At 40.2% G+C, this 17080-nt stretch overlaps 1 protein-coding gene across 2 annotated transcripts in view; it reads left to right on the top strand.

Annotated features, from left to right (window-relative positions):
- Positions 1 to 1545: 1545 nt before the first annotated feature.
- The window catches only part of daam1b (dishevelled associated activator of morphogenesis 1b), an 84530-nt gene continuing 68995 nt past the window's right edge, over positions 1546 to 17080 (top strand). For both annotated transcript variants that reach the window (XM_066676028.1, XM_066676030.1), the window contains exon 1: positions 1546 to 1679. The gene's annotated coding sequence lies outside the window, so the exon portion shown is untranslated. The remainder of the gene's footprint in view (positions 1680 to 17080) is intronic.

Genomic DNA, 17080 nt, shown 5'->3' on the forward strand with positions numbered 1-17080 from the left:
ACCAGACACTTCAATGTTTGATTAATAATAATTTAAATTACTGTCTTCAACAGATTAAACAAATGTCAAATTCTTGCATTACCAGTGGAATCACGGAATCAAATTCTAGCTTCTTCTTTCTATGAGGGGTTAAACACATACACTTTGTAGTCATATCATAGTGTCATCCATGAGGCAGACCTCCATGGACCCTCTTATTACACTCAGCCTCTCCAGGGTAAGTGGAAACAGGATGCACCGGACTGCAGAATGCCTGTATATCTGGGAACTGTCAGAGAAGTTCTTAGTGTCACATTACTTATACTACAGCCTTTTTTATAGCAAACATAAATGGAAATTTCTGGGATTTGGTTGTAGAGTACCAGGCCCCACTGAGCATCCACTGAGTCCCATTAAGGCCAGAAAGGCATCACATCATGGTATGGTTCCAGATTAATGTTCTTCTCTCCCTAATTCAATATGGAGAAGAAGGCTGAACAAGGTTACTCCCACTGAACAAAGCTAATCTCATTGCTACAAAACCGCCTGCAAAACAAGAGAACTTTACCTCAACAAGTAACAATATAGCAATCCAACCGACTCTCTGACCTTTCCTAACTCTCAGCACCTAATTTGCTCTTCTTAAAAAAGTGAAGATTAGAAAATGATGTGACAAACACAAGTTTGTCACAAAAAATACAAGTCTTGTGGGTGTTTCCCCACACATTAATTTATGTTCGCTTTAAGAATGCTAAAAAGTAGCTCTTTAGGAAATTAAGTGTGACAGAATCAGAAATAGTAGTAATATGGTGCTATAAAAAATCTCCAAGTCCAGGTCCATCCAGCACCTTACAATCCCTGTCCCAAATGGAGCTCTGAGCATGGGGGTTTGTCAGGGCAATCAAGAGAAAGGGATGAAATTCTACCACATTCTACCACAGTGTTATACCCTGTTCTAGACTGGTTTCCTTACCTCTGCATATCATAATCCATTCAGTTTCTATTTTTGTTCTGTCCAGTAGCACTTCTTTTCAACCATATTGAAATTGCCTAGATTGCTCTGATAGACTCATATTTAGGCTTTTTTTCTAACTGTACATGCTGTAGTACAATCTCTAAAGATTCTGTGAGGGTTAGCCCTGATTTGGTATTGTAACCTGTGGCATGTTCAAAATGGCCCCCTACTATGAAAAAAAAAAAAAACACAACCACAATTCAACTCCTCATTCAACACTTCAGTGTGCCACTTGTCTAGATGGCTATAGCTTTTAATTTTCCTATTGAACATGTCATAGCAATTCCAGAAAGCCTTGTTGGGCCATGGCTGGCGTTGATATTTGTTGAATTAGGATGGATGAAATATATTAGTTTTGGCACTCTATACTAAAAAAATAACCATGTATATTACACTATGTATTGTTCGGGGTATGGGATTAAGACCCTTTTTAACTGTAAAAGACGTCTTTTTAGATTTCATATTTTAGAAATCAATCAGTCACATATTGACTATCCGACTTGCCAAGCGACTACATTACCCACAACGCACCACTGTGTGCACATGCGCACCAGGTTCCGGCGTTGTTAAAGGGGATGATGTCAACTTTCATTCGACTTCGTTCAATGCTGAGATAAACCGGCAGGATTTCCACATCTACCGAAAACACTGCTCCAACCTGAGGGAAAATGACGCAACCACGGAGGTAAGGGCCCGCGTGTACCTGCGGAGAGTGTATGGCGTTAACCCTGTGAGTGTGTGAGCGTTAGTATGATTGTAGCGAGATTAGATGAATGAGTGCGGGCAGTATCACTCTCAGTAACGTTAACACTGCTGTGTTTGCCAACGGAGCATCAGCGCCTGGTGATAATGGTTTCTCCCGGTTTTTGCCGTTAGGACGTGTAGTAAGCTTGGCTCGTTGGAAAACATTAATTTTAAACAAGCAGTGAAACTGTAGCCTTCCCATAGACCCGTCTTTCACACAAAATGAACAGAGTTCAAACACACTCCCCCGATGAATTCTTACAACTCACGGCGAAGAAACACCCGCTCCTGTCGATTTTTAATTTCTCCTACGGTAGAAAGTGCAGGTATCAGTTAATGAACTGCCACTTGAAATGTACCACCAGAAGACTTAAAGGAGAATTCTGCATTTTTCGAAATGTCTGCGTAACTAAACCGTAAATATACACTTTTTAAGATTATATACAGTACAGGTGAAGGTTCAGTAGTTGATTAGAAAAGTAAAGAAAATGTCTGCATTTACATTGGATACATCCTGACTCCTGGTTCCTGTGCAACACCAGTGCAACAGAAAATCTGTGAGCTTCTTTGCAGCACTCTGTTCCGGGCCCCTCCACTCATAACACAATTAAGACGTAAGAAGTGGGAATGATTGATTAAGATATTAATACACCTAGTTCAGTCTCAGACATTAAATATCTTGTTTCTACACATCACATTATTTTTATTATAGAGGGATGTCAGAAGACATTTTAAATATATATATATATATATATTGGGCAGGGATCCAAAATGAAAAACAGCCTGTGAGCTTGGTGTTAGTAGACATGCTTTCTGCAGGGTGTTATTAGTTTACTTTCTTTAGCCAGCTGTCATCCCCTTCGGTTATATAGAACAAGGAGCTAATCCCTGATGGCTTAGAAAGATGGCAGGGAGAGTGATGTCTTTTGTGGTGGTCTCTCTTTGTTTTCAAGGCATGAGTCTTCACATGCCTGAGATTGAATTGTGAAACATAGTTTTGCTGTTGTTCATACCGCGTCTGTAACAGAACATTCAACATTTCTGTGAAAAGTGAGTTAAGCCTTCAAGCCAATGTAGTATTTATACTTGCCCATATTTTAATTGCACTAATAACTGCAATAGCTTCGTGGTATTTTTTTTTTCATGGTTTAGGGGCCAGTGGTAATTTTCAAAAAGTTTTTTTTCTTTACATTAAGTGACCTGTTTAAAATCTTTGTAGGGAATGCTCAAGTGTAAACCAAAAAAAAAAAAAAAAATTATACAATTAGATCCTATGTTTAGATTTTGGGCAGCTGGAAAATGTAAATGTACATATTAGAACCATAAATCCTTTTCTTAAACCATTAGTTTAAGACAAATAAATAAGATACATTATGCAAGTAGCCACAGAGTTCACTATTACACAATTTTTAAAGTGTGTGTGTGTTGGGGGGGTGGGGGGTGTGATTACATTGTATTGTACATTAATCAGGAAACTAACTTGACACTGTGATCTAACATTAAAGAGTTTTATTTCTGTGGTCACCTCATGTAGAAATACCATCAGTAACCACTAAATTCAATTGAACAATAAACCCTGGTCATCATCAAAAACACTGTCAAATAAATTTGCTTTATCATTACTCATATACAGTTGTATATATTTTTCACTCTTCAGTCTTCAGATTACATTTTATTTTAGGTGCAGGAGAATAAATAGTAAAAAGTATTCTAAAGTTTACAGTAGCCAATCTGACCAGATTGCTCTCTACACGCTCAGGATGCTGCAATTATCCGTACAGGGTTGTGCCTGAATTTGATCAGTGCCATTTTCACTATATATTTCCCTACATAGTGGACACTGTAGTGAATATGGGAGGGGGAATTTGGAACATGTCTCATGTTGTGTATTCTGCCCTCCTGAAATCCAACGACAATGAACTGAAGGCTCTGCAGCTCAAAAGAAAAAAAAAAAAGATTTGTGAGAGTCTATGACAGTGGTAACTGGCGATATCCCACCATGTTGAAACTGCCCAAAAAGAGGCGGAACTGTACGGAGCAAAACCCAACACTGAGTGGACTGCAATACTCAGAGGCAGGACAAAGGGTCTGGCAGGGCTTGGTTAATACAGAGTTGTGTGTTAATATTGTGGTAGAATGAGTGGAAAAAAATTTCCTTCCGTTCCCATTTGGCGGTGAATCACTCCATCACTGTAATGAACGAACTGCCTGTGTGGTTCTGACTGACTGACTGGGGCACAGGAATGACTGTCCATTGTTGCTAACTGCCAGTAGTGATTAATACAAAGTTTGAAACAGGATTTGGACCATGTTCAGCACACTTTGGACACTTCCTGTACAGAAAATAGGATATGTAGAGTTTCAAAGGCATAATTAATTTTGAATAATCTTTCACTGTCTTTGCAGCAACTCTTCAGAATAATTAAATCCTGATAAATAATGTTTTCACAATGAGGTTTTCCCACTGTGCCATGTGGGAGGAACCTTGTATTGACTAACATCACTGTGGAGCAACAATCTTACAGGGCTTCTTCTACATACTTCACATTCATGCAATTTCCACGGCTTCCAAATTGCTTGGCCACACATTGTGTTCTAGCTGCTTACTTGAGTGAAATCGGATTTTCCATAGCGTGCTCAAAGGTGGAGCACATCACTGATACGCAGCATCCAGCATGGTGGTCCAGCCAACACTTACTCAAAACAGTACTAGTGGGAGCCTGTACCAGTGCATTAGCTTGTGCCAGCAGACACCCCCTCCCCTTTTCCCTAAGGCCTTATCTGCCAGAGTCTGTGTTTGTGAGGAGGAGGCATTCCTTACACTGAAGCATGCTCAGATCTCCCACTCCCTGAGCTGAGAGGAGGAGTCCTCTAATTAGTAAGAGGAAGACTGTGATAACATGTGCGTGGAGGAATGGGGATGCCTGTGCAAAACCCTGTTTCAGTTTACTTATAATTGTCAGTGATGGTCAAATTTTATTAATTCATTTATCCCTCACCCTGAAACTGCAGTTCTGGTTTTTACGTGCTGCATTGAGTTGTTCTATGAGAAGTATGTGCTGCCTTAAAAGTGACTCTCTTTACATATTGAATTATAAAATGAGTATATTCTTTCATTCTCACCATTCTTATTTATTGTTTAAGTGTTTTGAGGCAGTTTCCATCAAGCTGATTAGTCATGGACAAAAAAGCAAGTGGATTTTTGTAATGTGCTGAATTTTTCACGTCAGTCCACCTTTGGCATCATGACCAAAACCTGCAGAACACAGGGCAACTGCCCCTTTTGCTAAAAATGTAATCAGCTCACACCCATGTAATCAGCACATGACCCATATAAAAGAGTGATGAAATGAGTTCCAAATCCCCTAAATCTGAATGTAGATATTGTGCAAACAATAAATTATATACACTGTTGACTCTAGGGTATGACAACATTTGCAATGCAATTTTCCAAAAATGCAACCAGTGATTGATCTAAAAATAAACATATGGAGCTTTTTGACCATAGAATGTGCACATGTATGTATTGTAAATGGGCGTGACTACTTAAATGACCTCCTTTTGAACTCCACTCAATGAGTTTGAGTAGACAAGAGTCCAGTGAAGTCTTCGATCATGGATTTTAGAGCCCAGCAACGGTAATTGCTTCATTGACTCGTTTCATCACTGCTGGTGCAGGCACTGAAGTCAGCATTTTCCTTACTCTTCATAAAATGCTTTCACTAATCACACAGTGGCTACTCTGGTAATTGAAGAAATGGATTCAGCTTGGATGATATACTTTACTAAAGGCATTTCATTATATGGGGCTGGCTACACCTCTTGCTGTGTGTAATTAAATAGACCCTTTAGAATAAAGAGCGTTCCCAGTGTTTGGCTCTCGGTAGGAAATTAGCAGTAATTCAAGTTCTTGACACACAGAGTTTGGTTAACAGATGGAGCTCAGTACCCCCCACCATTGTATAGTTTAATTATGTGTAGCTTGTTTACATTGTCTCTTCTAGGAAACAACAGTTATCCCATTGAAGCAGTAGGAAGGGTTGTTAACCATTGGCAGGAGGAGTTGTCTCTGGCTTCATTAATCTACGTCTGTAAGCCTGATAACAGGGAGATTAGGGTTTTGGCAATGTGTTGTTAGTACAGTAGTGAGTAACTTACAGATTATCCTGAGCCACTGTGTGGGTGGATGTGCAGTACTGTGCAAAAGACAGAGACCACCATATCCTCTTGTTTCCCAAAAATAATGGTTATAAATAAATAAATAAAACTGCAACCCTAATGAAAATTACTTTTAAACAAAGACAGATATTTTGGCAATGTGTAGTGTGCACTTGTGTCTCATGCTCATTTGTTTAAGCTCATTACATACTCCCCCACACTGAACTGTGCCATGTGTGGCCGCAGGTGAGGAGTTGTGGACACTGTTTAAGAGCGACTGTGTGGGGGTGTGGTTTTTATGGGGTGGTTTAATTAGTCAGGTGTTGAGTTGCACTGACTTGCGCAGAGCTGTCGCCGCTTCAGTAGCTCATGTTTGTAAATGAGTTGAGAGGAGAAAGGCGAGACGCCGCTGGGAGTGGTAATTGTTTCCGCTGGTGAAGGGGTGGTTGGGGGGACAGCTGGGACAAACCGACACCGCCATCATGGTCCAGTGCCTGAGCACACACCACTGCCTGTGCTGGGGGTGGTGATGATGGGCAGCGTAGTATGATCCCTGCAGCAAGCAAGGCCAGGGCCTGGACAGTATGTTATCTGAACTTATACAGCACTGAGAATGCAGAATGCAAGAGGTGAGAGAATCTTAGAAAGAGAAACACAAAAAGAGCCTGGAGCATGCGAGGTGGTGCATATTGCGTCTGCAGTAGCGGGCAGTATGTTGTTTGAACATATTCAGGGCAATATGTACCACCTCGCATGCTCTAGGCTCTTTTTTGTGTTTCTCTTTCTCTGATTCTCTCACCTTTTGCACTTTATATTCTCATGTTGCCCACTTTCTATCAATCATTGATATTTTCTTTGCATTCTTGTAGTTTTTAATTTTTTTTATTAATTTAGTGTTTTCTCCTCTGCCTGGTTCTGGCAGCAGTATGTCATAATATTGAGCTAGAAATTGTATATTATATTCATATATTGGCTTAGAATCTCACAATAATGACATTTTTTTTGATGAATTGGAGATGGTTAATATATATGAAGTACTAAGCTTAGAGCATGAACCCATTTCAAAATCTGAAGTCAATAATTTTTTACTTAAAATCATTCATTCATTCATTCATTCATTCATTCATTCATTCATTCACGCTTATCCAATTCAGGGTCGCGTTGGGTCCAGAGCCTACCTGGAATCATTGGGCGCAAGGCAGGAATACACCCTGGAGGGGGGCACCAGTCCTTCACAGGGCAACACAGACTCACTCACACACTCGCACCTACGGACACTTTTGAGTCGCCAATCCACCTACCAACGTGTGTTTTTGGACTGTGGATGGAAACCGGAGCACCCGGAGGAAACCCAAGCGGACACGGGGAGAACACACCAACTCATCACAGACAGTCACCCGGAGCGGGAAATGTACCCACAACCTCCAGGTCCCTGGAGCTGTGTGACTGCAACACTACCTGCTGCGCCACCGTGCCTCCCTTACTTAAAATCAGTATTTTAAAAATGTCAAGATATTCTGAGTTCCACAAACTTTCAAAAAGTTATTGAAGTTTCACACTGAATAGTAATGGAACTGAATTGCTTTGACATTTGAGAGATTTACCTTTGTTGCTCATCGCTGTCAGAAAAAATGTATAGTAGAGGTGCATTATTGTCACTAAAGGAACATTACATTCTCTTCTCTAGGAGCGGAGGTGCATATTTGTAATCTTTCATTATATAACTGTGTAAAACAGACATATATAAGTCTTGGAGATGAAATGGTGCGTATGACATAAACACAAACTAAATCTATAATTAACATTGAATATTGTACAATTTTGTAACCTAATTAAATGCGCTGAATATGTACCATTGAGGGGACTGTCACAGTGATAGTTTTTCTGAGAGCGATCAGTACTTTTCTTGCACACATTTCCCCCCCTTTCCCATTGACTATACTCTTCTGGAAAAAAGCCAGGAAGTGGGATTTGAGTGGAACGCATGGATAGTCATGAGATGCTTCCTCACAGCAAAGGATGTCTCCTAGCAGTCTAATCTCCATTTCTCCTTCAGTTCCAGCTCTGTATTGAATGACTGAGGGATGATGTTCCTGTGGGGTTAACTCCTCTATGCTCTGGAAGTGTAAGGGACACAACTGCAGTTTTTGTTTATTTTGCTCCAAGACAATGCTTGACTTCTTCCAGAAGGAGATAAGGAGCTCTTTGGGTCTGGAGCTTGTGAGAGCTCGTAACATGGTAATGCACCACTACGGGAGGCAGAGGGCCTTTTAGAGTCTGCCAGGCCTCGTGAGATAGAGCCCTGCCCAAACGAGCCATAACAATGGGCCTGTGTAACCGTTTGAATGTCCTATTCTCTGACTGGTGTGGTTCACTTGGACCAGACAATGGCCTCATTTAGCATCATTTATTTTCAGAGGCCCTGCTTGTCACCAGACTGCTCCTGTTTGCCCCATGCCGGTCCAGCAGTAGGGGCACTGGTCCAGCAGCGCCCCTACACCTGACATTTAGATTCTCATGCCTCTGTGATTTGTGTGCCTCGATGGGTTATATACAGAATTCCAGTGATTACAGAGGATTACTTCTGTACCCTCGCGTGCATATTACATAAGTCAGATATTGTTCTTGTTTTTGTTTTTCTTCCTGCAGCGTCCTTCAGTGCGGCTGTAAGAAGATTATGTGCACGGTTGGGTGACTGTAATTACCTCTGATCTCTCTCTCTCTCTCTCTCTCTCATATATTCTCTTCCTTCATACTTTCTAAGTGACAGTAAGCGTAGATGAAAACTTCATGACCTTTCTTCTTAGATTCGCAGAAGGAGTAGACCTGCAGATTAGGAACAAATAATACACATGGAGAACTCTGTAGGAGACCAACCTTTACCACAGTACCCCTCAAAAAGCTATTAAATCTAGGTTATTCATTTATTTAGGGGACAAAGATTTATCTGCAAAACACTGATTTGCCAAGGTAAGAGAAAGCCAAACTATTCCAGACTTTTGAATCCTAATATTCAAAACATCTTCCTGAATGCCGTCATATCCAATTGAAAAGGAAAATCTTTATTGGAAAAAAAAGTGTCTAATGCCTCTTCAGCAGCTTTCAATCTATTGACATTGGAGGAGAAGTGTTGGAGAGGTAAAATGTCTGTTCCTCTGCACCACGGAGAAATACAGCTTTTCTTCTCAGAGGCCCTTGACCTTCGTATTCCTCCTGGGTCAAGGAGCAGGTCAGTTTCTGCTTTCGTGTGAATAGTGGTAACTGCCTTAATTTATGGAGACCTATTATTGCATTCCACACCCTCTATCTCTTAGTATGGGATGCAAATGGAGCTCTGTTCCTAAGTTTCTCTGAGTGTGATTGGTCATTTGGTTGTTGAAACAGTTGCAAGACTTTCAAAGACACCATTTCCTGCCATAGTTTGCAAGTTCAAAGGACCTACCCAGGAACAATGGCTCAGAATGACGTCTCCCTGAGAAGCAAAGTGAACCCTTTCCAAATTCAGACCTGCCAGATGTTTTCTTTAGGAAGGTTTTTCTTGCTTCCGTTCTTTAAGTCATCACTGAGTTGGAGAAATTCTAAGAGACGGACATTTGGGCTCGTCGTTCATGCCTTTGTGTACTTATGGGTAGGAAGTGTGTAGTCAGGTGTACATTGGAATGTGTTTATATTTCATTTAAGTAACTCAATAGTTCTTTATATTCTGTAGGTTTATGGAAAGGTAAATATGGCAGTAACATTAATCCAAATATTTCACAGCCTAAGAAAGCTTAGCTTCGTTTACATTGTTTCTACAGTAGGGTCACTACAGGTAATGGAATATTTAGCCTTTTCTTGTGCCACAATGCTGTTCAGAAATCTTCATTTATGCAATATTTAGTCAGAATATTTTTTCAGCATCTGATTTAGTTTTCTGTGATTTATCAGAGTTTGGAGCTTTTGTTTGTTCATTTCTGTTGCAAAACGGATCTTCAGTCTTTTTTTTTTTTTTTTTTTTTTTTTTTTTTGATTGAGATTGAGGATATGGGGCACTGCATTTATGTTCCAGTTCTAGAAAAATACTGCTGTGAATTTGTCTTGTATGTTATTCTACATTGGATATTAACAAAACTCTTAAAGAGTTAGTTGTGTTGGAGCAAATGCAGGTTAACCTGTGTGGATCAGTGACTCTACAGGCAGGACTGGTGTTGATGATCCCTGCTGTAAAGGATTACTGGCAATATATGGATAGCTGGTCTGCCTTTTGATCTGCTCTGTGGTTGGTCACCATGGGCTTCAGCACACTGAAATCTGAGACATGGGCCCTAACTGATGGACGGTGGATGGATGTTGAGCTTCCTCCTTTGTATCCGCCAGGGCCGATCTGATAAAGCAAGGCACCAGGCCAAGAAAAGCAAAGGCATCATCTTCCTTTCAGGGTGGTGAGACAGTGCAGTACGGCTGGAGGGCTATGACACGCTGCAACAGGGTGAGGTGAAGATGGAAAATGGGGGATAGCGGGCATTAGGAGCATGTATGTTACATTGCCCCCAGTGTTGTGAAGTAAATCATGTAGCATTCCTCTGTATACAGACTCCTTGTACAAAGGCCACCTTTAAAATGTACGATTAGTCCCAGTTAATGGCGTTAACTTCCAAGGTGTGCATTGCAGTTGTTGTGCAGGAAGACATGAGGTTTTGTTTAGTCGCAGTTCTTTCTTTGCACCCTTGCCAAGAAAAAGAGAAAAAAAAGCATTTGTGCTTCTGAGACTGCTTTTGGCACCAATCTCCATTCCATTTCTGTGTCTGACCTGTCAGCCAGATTCTCCTGAAAGACCTTCAATTAAGTCTTTCACTCTGCGCTGAATGAGTGCCTGTCTGACTGCATCATCATCCAATCTTCCAGTTGAAGAGCACATCCTCTTCATTCACCATGCCCTCTCTGTGTTCATGTTCGTTACTCTGAAGAGTGTAAAAACATTGTTTGTCCCTGCTCTTTCGTTAGCTTTACAGTGATGATGTACTGTCTGAGGTGGGAGAGAGTGTGCAGGCCAAGCCTTCAATTTGAATTCCGAAAAGTATAAAAATGAATATGTACCGGTGGCATATCGGTGCATGCAACATATTCACTTAACGGCAGAAGCTCAATTGGTGAAGTTGCTTTATACTATGCATAGATTCTTTTAGCACTCTGATAAATAATATAACAATGGAACTATACAATATCCAATATTGGCATTGAACTAAATATATATATATATATATACACACACACACACACACACATTTCTATTGGCTTCATTCCTTTCACTAGACATGAGGATTATTCCAGATAAATATACTCTCATTAAGGCTGAAATTCTACTGATAAAACTGCAAAGGCTAAAAAAATCCACATTTAAATTGATTAAATTGAATGCTTTTTCACTGAAATATTGCCACTGAATAAATATGTTAAATATTTCTCTAAAACAACATACCTGACAAGGGGAATGGACATAACCATTCTAAAGGTTCTCATATGAACTACAGTTTTTTACCTAAACTGACGACATGAGATTGCAATGGTGCACATGAAGGTGTCTTTATGAAACTCCAAGTCAAATTGTCATTTGATATTCTTTGTCTGGCCTTAAATGCATTCAAGTCATAACACAGAGTGCATTCTGAAAGGGAAAAGATGAAGAGTCAAGTTCGGCAACCAGCAGGAGGAAGTCCCCATCTGATCATCAATTAAACACCTAAAACTCACTTCTGTTCAACACAATGACACTTTTGGAAGTATATTGTAAAGAAAAATACCTGATGTCTTAAATGTGGTTTAAATGTAAATTTTCATTCAGTATGTGTTGATCTATGTATGTGCAATTAGTCCCTGCACTCTGCTAATTGCCTGCAGCACAAGCTTACCTGGACAGCCACACCCAAACATTTGTAGGGGTTTACTTGCAAGGGTCTTTTAAGAAATATGGAAATATCCCATACCTCGCATGTTCTCTTCAACATGTAAACTTACCATGTTTGATATTTGCTAAATGTTGTGCAGTAAGGGGTCATACAGGATTGTAGACATTCCCCAAGTCTGAAAAAGTTTCTTGGGGCAAAGGTTGAAGTGTCAAGAGAGCACTCATAAATAGTTGTTGTCTCTCTTTGTGATGGGCAGATGTTTTATATGGTGAAGCAGAAAAATGAATGGGGTTTCATATCGTGGGTATACTTGAACAGATTGCTCCTGCTGCCTCACTCAGCTAAGTTCTCTCGTAAACTCTGGATGTGGTTTTAATTAAGAGCCTTAGGCCAAGTTCAATATGACCTTAGTTTTCAGGCAGTGGTATCAGCTGGATCTGATGCATTAAAAAAAGCTGGTAATGGTCTCCCTCCCTTTTGGAGTTGTAAAACAATTGAATGGCAGGAACATGCTTTAGAAATGACTAAATACTGTTTCATTACAGGCAGATTTGATGGTCAACAATTCTAATACTACAATACTAGGAATGAGTCCATTCCAGTCACTTTCACAGTGAAACTGTAGTAGTTCCAGATGTCTTTAAAGAACCCAGCATAGCTGGAAATGGGGCTAAGACCAGTGATGTCACTTCAATATATAGTCCAAATAGAATCTGACGATTGGACCAGTCGAGTCTGTTTCAAGCTAAAGCAGGAACCTGTCAGTAGATGACAATGTTGTAATGTATTGTAGGAAGAGGCCGTTTTCACACTTAATAAAGCAACTTACATCCCTCTGCAAATCAATCAATGAAAAGTGTGTCCAATTCAGGGTTGCGGTGGGTCCAGAGCCTACCCGGAATCACTGGGCACAAAGTGGGAACACAACCTGAAGGGGGCACCAGTCCTTCGCAGGGTGACACACACCCATACCTAGGGGCACATTTGAGTAGTCAATCCACCTATCAACATGTGTTTTTGGACTGTGGGAGGAAACCCATACGAACACAGGGAGAACACACAACTCCTCACAGACTCAAACCAACAACCACAGGATCATGGAGCTGTGTGACAGAAACACTAATTGCTGTGCCACCATGCTGCATGATTTAAAAAAAAAAAAAAAAAAAAAATATATATATATATATATATATATATGTATATATATATATATATGTTTATTACAATTATTAATTTTCCATTCTTGAATTAATTCTTTTTCACTTGACTATTTTCCACCCTGTCTTTAACAATTAGATTGACACTGGTATGTAAATGGTCTTGTTCTAGTCTTGTAATGTGTTCCATTTAAAAGTCTTTGAAGTCTCCTTTACACATCAGTGTGTATGTGTACTGGTTTTTGTGTCTTCACACAGACGATGATTCTAGACTGGTTGTTTTTAGCTTAATTTCTATTTATGGACTGGAGTGAAAAGTGGCACTTAAGGATCTTGGCAGTGGTTTCATTGTATAAACATGTTTGATTAGTATATAAAATGAACCTTCATTAATCAATCTGCTGGCGTTTTGTAAAATATCTTCAGCATGGTTGCATATGTGGTTCTTATGGATGTTTGGCACAGACATGTCATATTCAAGCTGATAGAATTGTGCTGATAACTGTCAGGTTTTTCCACTCTTGCATATGACTCTGAGGTTACTGTCTTCTCCTCCTCCCTCTTGATTGGAGCTTCAAGGCAAGCCTGCAGGTCTTCCCCCCAGACTTCTGTCTCTGCTCTTCAACTTTTGATTTACTCACAGAAGTAGGTTGCTTCAGACCCAGTATCTGGGCTGAGAGGAACTTGCTGAAGTGCCCTTGAGTGTGAACACATGCTGTTCTATTTCTGTTAATGGAGAGAGTTTTTCTGGAGCTGAGGGCAAGGCGAAGCATCTGTGATTTGTATTGCTTTGGAACAGCGCCTGAGTTTTTGGACAGTTTGTGGGATTGGTCACACTTGTCAGATAAACAAGGCCAAAATGTCATGGCCATGCTAAGCATAATCTGTTAGGGTGTGGCCTTTGCAAATCTAATTTTGTTGCATCATTCTGTTGGAAGAATGAAAGAATGAGCATTTGATTGGAAGCTTGCAATGCTTTTCATGTTTGGAAGTGTGTGCCAGAGCCCCTCGCTTATCTGCACTATTTCTGATGAGCTGTGTCCTATTTTCCACAGTTTCCACATGGCCCTCTTTTTTTCCTCTCTCTCTCGCTCTCTCTCTCTTTCCCTCTCTCTCTCTTTCTCATTCATATATATTAGCATCTCAAAGGGATGATGGCCTCATACTGGTGCAGTCTTGCCTTATCCACAGCTCTGATAAAAGCAGAACAGAGCTGGTGAATGGTGGCTAGTTAAGCCATCACTCAAAATAGCCCTGGGGCTTTTGCTGGAAAAATAGAGCTAGTGCCTGGCGTGACACAATTTTACAAGTGTGTTCATGATACGGTAATCTGTGTACACTGCCTGTCCAACTTTGGAGAAATGTTCCTCTCTGATGTCAGAGACATGCTTCTGATCCACTGTATAATGCCGAAATGGAGTCATTTCAATGTTAATGGTGAATATGTGTGAACAAGCCCAAAATCAACAGATCTGATTATGATTTGTTAAAGTGAAATAAACTCACTAAGAAAATCTCCAGTCCCATTTGTTTGTGGTTAAATTAGGAAATGTTTTAGCAAAGGCACCCTCTGCAAGGTTTGAGTGCTGATGAAGGCTGACGTCACTTGCTTGGAATCCCCAAACATCAAATGGACAGTGTAAGTGCTAGGTCTGTTTTCATGTCCTAGCAGGACCACTGTGCATAGGTTTCAGAAAGAGTGATAAGTGATGAACATGTGCTAGTTCAAAGCCAAGTCATAAGCGATAGACATTCCTTGAAGGACCCATCAGGCAGGGTTGCATGTAGACCAGGGATAAGACTTTTGAGATCTAATCTTTACTCTGTGTTGAGGCTTTGTGCTGGTTCAGGGAGAGCAGGGATTGTGTGTAGCGACGCATGACCACATTTATCACTGTTTTTAGCCAATGCCTTGAAGAAAACAAAAATGTTGCCTGCAAACAAGCACCTGTGTTGTTCAGGCATGTTGAAGCAGTTGAGTTAGACTTGTCTGTTCCCTCTGTGGAGCCCCTGAAACAGGTGTTGCATAAGGGCCCTGGGGTTGTCTGAAGCTATTGCAACGGTGGCAGTCTTATTTCTTTGGATTGTACCTACTTGGGGTGGGAATCCCTGTTCACCCTGTGATTAGTTTAAATTTTAGTTCATGGTGCCATAATTATAAGATGATTATAAAACAGCGTGAATCTCCTTTATTTATTTATGACTTTGATTTATATTTTCAAATTTTTTCAATATTTTTCTCCTATATTTGAAAGAGTTTAAAGAAATGTTTGTTTTGATTAAGACAGTATCTGTTTTTATTTATTTATTTATTTTCCTCCTTTCCTTTTTCTTGTCTTTTTTTTTAATGTTTTTATTTTTGCTTAGCTCTTCTTATAAAAGTTTAATCTTATAAATTTTAATATGTAACCTCAGAAACTTCTCATGAAAAAAAAGAATCTACATGTGTAACCTATATGTGAAAATGTAAGAAATGAAGAGCATCCTCTGAATTCCTCTGTACTTTTAAGTTAAAGACAAGGTCACCGTATACAAGGCAGGTTCAGTGGAGGTTTTGTTTAAAGACTGAAGTGTAATCTGTTTGTGGTCGTTTTGCTTTATTTGCATAGAGCAGGTGCTTCTCAGTCCTGCTGCCATATTGGTGCCCAGGGACGTTGTAGTGGGATGAAAAGTGGGACTGAGTTACCAGGGCACCAAGTGGGTTGGGGGGGAGGGCCCTTGAGGAGTCTGGAATTTTATTTTCCTTTAAATATTAATAGAATTTAAAGTCACAGTAAATGTTGCTGACTAATGTAAATGTAATGTTTTGGGTAAATAAATTGGTTGATTGACGGATTGAATTATTTGTCCTAGCCTACATAGTGTCTGAGGACATGCGCCCTCACCCCTTGCACGAAATGTTTGAGTTCGTCTTCACCAGGCTTTTAACTTGCTGTTCATTCTGCTGAAACGACGGTGCGCGTTGTTGTCAGTGCTATGGAAGATGACGCCCAAGAAAGCGGTTTTCAGAAAAGAAAAGATGGGCAGGAAATGGACAAAAAAAAATAGATAATGGAAAGCAACTGGGAAAACAAACTTCTTTCCCAAGAAAGGTGTGTCCAAATGTGAAAGCAAATTGCCTACATTAACTCTTGTGGTTATAAAAAGCTTCAATACCACCAAGATTGTCAGTGCTAGAAACTGCATACCACACAATTAGAAATATTATAATGCCTTATCTGTTATTTGAGACAGATTTGTTGTTTGAGGGGGTCCCATGGGAACCGCTTGTGCATAGGGTGCTATGCCCCTGTTGGTGCCTCTTGTTTGTTCTGGTATAGCAACAAGGGAGCACCATGCACTCATGCTCTCTCAGCTCCCCTCTATATATAATCTTTGCCTGGATGAGATTATGGACGAAATATTGTAGATTATGATAAGTGTGATAAGAAAAGAATTATTACTGAAGCTCAGCCTAATTGTTTCTGTTCTACAGCTTTCTTTACTTAGTCCCATGAACCTTGAGTAAATGGCTTTTAAAAGTTGACTCACCTTTATAGACCTTATCAGTATTTATTTTTCACTGTGGTAGTAAATTCTAGTGAGTGCACTCTATCTTTCCTAGGCCTGTGAACTCCAGACAGCAGGCTGATCCTCTTACTATCTGTGAAGTGCGTCAGTGTCTGTCCAACTCACCCGGCATTACCTGCTTTTTCTCTCACACGCACTTTAACATGTTATTATAAACTCATAATGACGGTTGCAAAAGACATTCTGTGTCTGATTCTGTTGTTACTCAGTAGTATGCCTGTATCGTGTGTCTTGCCTATTGTCTTTGTGTGAACACACAGGTTTTAAGGCATGTGAGGAGATAAGCAGCTTTCTTTCTGTGTGTGAGTCAGCGTTGGTCAGCGTTGCTTGTTTGGTAGCCACTTAGTGTTGTGTTACATCCTTTGAGCTTTACACTGTCACAGAGACACAAGCAGAATAAGTAAGTACACTTCAACCTGAAATGCAAATGAAAGTGTTTACAGAGTGGGAGCATAGAAAAACATGTAGTTTCTTTATCTGGAGTAGATACCTATAGATGAGCTCAACCTCAACTCTGTCCACAGCTGCTCAACAAAGACTTTCTAGTTTGAGTTGTGTTTGATGGGATATAA

The sequence above is a fragment of the Hoplias malabaricus genome, chromosome 7 (assembly GCF_029633855.1).
Source record: "Hoplias malabaricus isolate fHopMal1 chromosome 7, fHopMal1.hap1, whole genome shotgun sequence".
Lineage (NCBI taxonomy): Eukaryota > Metazoa > Chordata > Actinopteri > Characiformes > Erythrinidae > Hoplias > Hoplias malabaricus.